Source organism: Rhododendron vialii, chromosome 1a (assembly GCF_030253575.1).
Source record: "Rhododendron vialii isolate Sample 1 chromosome 1a, ASM3025357v1".
In the NCBI taxonomy this organism is placed as follows: domain Eukaryota; kingdom Viridiplantae; phylum Streptophyta; class Magnoliopsida; order Ericales; family Ericaceae; genus Rhododendron; species Rhododendron vialii.
The window spans coordinates 13,948,757-13,955,406 of NC_080557.1; the positions used below are offsets into that span (position 1 = coordinate 13,948,757).

A 6,650-nucleotide genomic window follows, 5' to 3' on the forward strand; every position below is an offset into this window, starting at 1 on the left:
TAAGCAAATTTTTTAAAAAGAAAGTTATTCGTTCTATGGGGAGAGATCTCCTCTCCCTTGGGGCAGATCAGCCGCATGCGTCTCAAACCTGCACCAACTCTGGAGAGAGCCACGACTCTTCCACAAGGGCAAAGGACCTTCACTGTTATAATGCGCGGAGTATATTTATATAGCTTATATGATTCGGGATTTTTTTTTTTGGTTGCCCCGTGATGGGGTTGCCCAAGCCCAATAACTTGTGGGGTTTACCCCGGGCCGGCCCTGCTTCTACTACTATGTACTATCAGTAGGTTTATTCAGGAATCAGGGCATTTATAAAACTACTCAGATGGCTTCACTCACAAATATGCCCCCTGAAGTTTCAACATGGGTGCAAAAATTTATTTTCAATTGAAATTAACAGAGAAAAGGTAGTGGTGCCTCATGGAAATGGGGTCCGATCTTCTCTGTTGTGAAAATCCTTGTGTCTATATGGCGAGAGATTCATTGGCTGTTGGATTGTGTGAAATTTTTTCTTTAATGTTTCAAATCATCCAATGTCCAGAAAATCCCTTGGCACAAAAGCACCGCAATTTTCGGTACAGAGGATACTGCCTCCATGAAAATATGAAATGCACGGGACTCGTGGGATTGGTGCATTATGAGCCAAATGGCGCTGTACGAGACAAAAAAGATGACTCAGTCGCGAGTTCAATAGTCGGACTCAGTTGCCGTGAATCCGTTGCTCATTAATGTGTATGTGACAAGCATAAATGTGTTTGAGGAGAGAGGTGGCGGAACGCAGCCAAGCACAGAATCAGGATTTCTTTTACGGGTGGCCAATATTAGCTATCAAGTTGAACAATACAATTGGGAGTGTCCTTGAAATTAAGCTTTATTTATAATTTATATATGGTTCTCTTTTCTACACGTTAGCCTCATCTTGCGTATTTAATTGGGAGATTTAGTGATAGGTTCACTATAGACATTTCATAAGTCCACAAATCTTCTTAATAGTTTTGTAAAGTCACAAGTCTACACAACCTAAACCCTAGGGTACCCTATGAAAGTGTCTAAAATTCTAAACCCTATAAAAGTGCCTAAATCACTAAAACCCTGTAATAGGAAAGTGCCCCCTAAAACCCTATAAAAGTGCCTAAACCCTATAGTGTACCCTATCCCATAATAAAAAAAGTGCATTATAAAATCTTATGAAAGTACCTAAACCCTAAGGTATCCTACCCTACTCTAGGGTATCCTAAAATGAACTTGAGATCTTACAAAATTAATAGGTGGACTTGTGGGCTTATGAAATTCACATAATGGACCGAAGACTAATTTTTTATATTTTTTAATTAGTTTGCTTTCTTTTGAACTCAGGTGAGTGGTTAAGTATGTTACGTATTTTAAAAAAATTCCCGTAACCCTTAAAGTAATTATTTTAGAAAATTCATAACTGTTGTTTGGAAATTAGCTAATTCTGTACGAAAAATATAACATAAAATATTGATTGTGTTTCGTTATTGAAATTCGTTGGCCGTATATGTTTGGTAAATCCATCTAATTCTCTAGAAATTTTTTTTTGTGAGATTTTTTTGTGTTCATGTGGATATTGTTGACAACATATTTTGAAAGTCAATAAAATTTAATTCTTTATGTGCGGGTGATTCTGGTCCTTAGGGAGAGAACAGAATGGCTGATGATCCTAAGGCTCAACGATTGACTTTTGCTGGAGTGTTAATTTTTAGGAAAATGTTCATGGGTTGTCTACTCATGATGGCTCTAATTTAGATATTTGATCTAATTTTGAGGTATTTGTTTCACTAGCACATGGTAGTTTGGTATTGGTTGTGGTTCACCATTATTGTTGGATATTGTAATCACCGCTGAGATTCCTTATTGGTTAAATGATCATTGGTCTTTATTAACTTTTTTACGCTTCATATGCCATATTTTTGTTAGCGCGCGGCGTAAAAAAATTTAATCCATATTTTGGAAGCTTATTTTAATATATGTGTTTCGCTATTCACTGAGCTTTCAACTAACAGATTTATTCTAACATCTTTTTCAGGCAAGTCGGGAGGTTAGGAGTAGACTCTGGCGGCATCTTGGAAATTTCTTGTATTTGACCTCCATACAACATTGCATTTTAGTATTAGATTTTAATTATCGCTTCCGCAATTTGTAATTTTGTAGAAATTGGCCCTTTTTCTTTTGGTGATATAATTTTATTATGGGATGAGTGTTCCCCATGTTAATGGTTAAGACTTATTTGGTTTTGAGTTTGCTTGATAAAAATTTGATCCTCTAGAGTTCAACGGTATTATATATTTCTTGGTTGCGTGTTCCATGGAGCAAGGCCTTGTGGTTCACGATCGGTCACATCACAATGTAGGGGTGATAAGTTCATTTGTCTCAGTCTCTCTCACGGCTTTGGCTATCTCTTATTTATTCCCAACTAGCGTTATGCTCGTTCGATGCATGAGATATTGAAAAAAAATATTAATGCAAACACTTTTGGATAGATGGCAATGACTAATGAGACATGACAAACATTGAAAAATGTAACTACCAAAGAAGGTCATTTGCTTTCCTTAGGCCTCGATTCTACTAACAAAAAACACTAAAAACTTAAAGCATTTTACCATCTCGTTTCCACTAACAATTTTTTTTTAGTATTTTACCATCTCGTTTTCACTAACAAAAAAGTTTTTAACAAAAACTGTTTTTGCTACAGTAATTATACTCACAAACCTATCAACAACTTATTTACTACCGGAAACAACTTAATATTTTCTCAACAACTTATTCACTACTGGAAACACCTAATAACTTTTCAACCACAATTGAAAATCTACAAAATTTTCACTACCGAAAACACGTCTCTTCATTTCAATTTCGCAAAAGGAACGATCCATAAGATACTTTCTTTTGACTTTGCATGAATAGCTCGGTTGTTAAAAAAACTACTGCACATTTTATCAATCAATTTATTGTGATAAATTAGCTACTTCCCTTCAATCATGGGATAAAGCAATTGAAAATGAAATACTTGCATGGAGGATTATCCTGTCTAAGCCTTGGAGGGTACAGGCGGATTGGTAGACCTTTTTCAGCATTAGGCATGGGGTCGACGATGATCTTCTCGTTAGGAATCATTTTCTCCCACTTGAACCTCCTCACCAAATGGTGCATGAACACCAGTATTTCCAAACGGGCGTATTCTTTTCCGGGGCACATCCTAGGTCCTCCGCCAAAGGGCACGAACGTGTACGGAGCTGGCCCAGACCCTTCGAATCTCAACGGATCGAATTTCAGCTGCTCCGGGAAGAATTCGGCATTCCTATGCGTGGAATGAGCACTCCAATATATCTGAATATCGACATAGAAACAGACATAAATATTACTAACGAAACAAATTTTAACAATCTATGGAGTAAATAAATTAATGTGTGCTTTATTACCTTCCAACCCTTCGGAATTGAGAAACCGTTTGTACTTGAAATCGTTGATGGCTTCTCTGAAAGCTCCTTGAAGAGGCGGAGCAAGCCTCATCACTTCACATGCCACGTTCCACGAATATTTCATCTTCTGGATATCATCCCTGTTCAACAATTCACCAGGTGCTTTCGATTTCGCAATCGCCATTTGCTCTGTTCACAAATCGAACACGAATATTATTCGATCAGAATCGATCATTTACTTTGTTCAAGGAAAAGACAGGAATGAGAGTTACCATTGTAAACTCCTTCATAAACCTCAGGCAACTCGGCTAGAAACTTAACAATGGAAGCACAAGAGGAGCTAGCAGTGTCATGGCCACAAACCAACAACCCCAAGATCTTATTGGCAATGTCGGCCTCATGCATGAACTTTCCATTTTCGTCGCTCGTCAAAAGCATTTGTGACAGTATATCTTGCGTGGGCGACGCTTTTCCTTCAGCCATATCCAACTTCCTCTGCTTGATAATCGCTACCAATTCCGTCCTAATGAAATTAGACGCCTTGATCACCCGGTTAATTGGGGTTCCGGGCAAGTCTACTGGGATCGATAAGAACCCTGCGGCCAAAACGCCGAAGGGGTCTTCGAATTTGGCCAAGTGACTAGGATCTTCTACGCTGACAAACAATCGGCAGGCGAGCCAGAAGTGACGCTGAGCAATCACGTCCATGATTCCTATGTACCTCTGCAACGCCTCCGAGGAAGTTGGGGAGCATTTTTCTCAACCTGATGGCCTCTTCTTTAGATGAGGTTTGGGTTGACGACCGGAAAATTTTGTCGACAGAGCTAGGCCACCAGGCCTGGACAAGCTTGTTCTCGTTGGAGAACAAGAAATTGTTGCCAGCCACCTTTTTACACCAGAATTTAGCAAATTAGTCAATATTGATCGACTAAGTCAAATCGTGACGCGTGTCAACAATATTCGGACTAGTTTGAGTTAATTTATGCATGTCGAAGAATTGAACGGACTGATCGACAATTAAAAACGTGTTTTCATAACCTGGGACACATGTCAGATGGTGGAGAGCAAATAGATCGTGGGTGAGACAGTCGATGAAGGCAGTTGAAAAAGGCGTGCACAATGTGGCAATAACTACATGTCTCAGAACGTGGAGAAAGAAGAGGAAGAACAAGAGAAGTAACCGCTTGATTCAAATTTAAAGAGGGAACTTTGTCAAGTTTGAATTTCAAGTCGAGAAGACAACCTATAAATACAAGAACAAAAAACATTTAGAACCTCCACACAATTGCCCAAAGACTTCTACTTTTTATCTGTACTTTACTTTTCTTACTTTAGGAGTAGCTTGTAACGTAACCATTCACTCGACTGTGTTTACATTGTCGATTGACTTCTACTTTGAAAAATAATAAAGTCCATTTGTTATTCTTCTTCAATTTCTGTTCACTTCATTACGTTTGCTTCCAGAAAAGTCTTGAAATACGGCAAGGACCAAACTCCACCGCCACAAACATTCACATTCCAGTACTTAGAATATTTTTTTGTCGACCATCGACAGCAAGTAAAACAAAAGACAAACAATTTTGGTGCTAGAAGGAGGGCTATTTACTAATTTGGAAGTAATGACAACCAAACAAACATAAAAATGGACAACAAGCAAAGCCTTAAAACGAAGGCCTGGATATTCAAAATCATGTGACACATCCTGAACAAAGGATTCCAGAGAATGGCAAGGGTAATGGCTCAAATCCGCTAGTGATAAATGTACAAAGCCTTGCCAGACAACTGGCACAACTTTTGTCCAATCCGGAAGATGAAGCAACACATGAGTTGATTTGTAAAGACCCGTAATTTCGTTTAATAAAGTTAAATTGTTTTGTAAATGATAATTGCGAATATTATTTGGATAATTGTTTGAGGTGTTCAATGTGTAAGAGTTTGAAAGATTTGGGTGAATGGGTAACATGCATTTGTGTGAGTATATAAGGGAGGAGTGTGAGAAACACACTCACACCCCTCATTCCTACTCTCCCGTCCATCCCTCTCTCCACTCGGTTCCCATCTCTCTCTCTCACTCTCACTCAAACTCCACTCAAATCACCTAAAACCATTACAAACCAACCTTTAATCCTTCACTCCTACGCGAATTATGGCCCGTCTTTCGCTGGTTTGAGCTTGGTTGAGACGTATCCCTTTTGATTTCAAGATTTGGGGCTAGGACTTGGAAATTCTTTGAGTTTGTTCTTCAATCTTTGAGGTAGAGAGTTCTAACTTTTAATATATGTTTATGACTTGTTTCTTATAGCTTGATTCTTGTCATTGATTGTTGTTGATGTTGTTTTGGTTGTTGTTGTTGTTTAACCCATGAAAATCTGCAGAAAATCTGCTCGAAGTGAATTGTTATCGATACCATTTGCATTGTTATCGATATCTTTGTATTCCACAATCCAGAAAATCACTTGTTATCGATTCTATTTGTCCTTGTTATCGATACCCTTGCATCTGGAATGCTTTTGGGTCAAATGGTATCTATACCATTTTCCTGGGTATCGATACCTATTACTTATCTCAAGTTTTTACTGTTTTGCTTCATTTTTCACCGTATTAGTTTCCAATCACTTCCAACCTACACAAACACTTCCCAAATGACTCTTAACTTGGTTACTCGTATTTTAATGACTTTGTTGAATGTATTCGTAACTTTAAAGGTCGTTTGGACATGATTTTACAAGAATCACTTTATGTATCAGTTGGATTTGAATAATACGAAACTGACGGTAAAGAGGATTTTGGAATTTTATGGACACACGGACACAACACAAACATTCAGGACTCATCGACGGGTGAGTGCCAGGCAGAGGACATCGGGGTCCTTTAATTGACCCGGCAGGAGCTATATGCTCGTATTGGATACTTCAGGATCACCCTATGGGTAAGGTGCCTGGCAGAGGACATCGGGATCCTTTAACTGACCCGGCAGGAGCTACGGCTCATGACACTTGTACGAGACACGTTTTGACATATGGTGCTTTCAAAGCTTACTCCTTGAGACACATGATTGGTTCTAGAAATGAAAGGTTGGAATTGGATTGCTATTACTGTCTATTCATCAGATCTTGTTGTCATTGTTCATCTTGTGATCATTCCTACATTTCATATGCATACATTGTTAGATTAGAGCTTTCTACTGGGTTAGTGTAACTCAAACCT

At 38.5% G+C, this 6,650-nt stretch overlaps 1 pseudogene; it reads right to left on the bottom strand.

The window, feature by feature from the left end:
* Window positions 1–3,000: 3,000 nt before the first annotated feature.
* LOC131328444 (beta-amyrin 28-monooxygenase-like) lies at window positions 3,001–6,277 on the bottom strand (annotated as a pseudogene).
* Window positions 6,278–6,650: the final 373 nt, after the last annotated feature.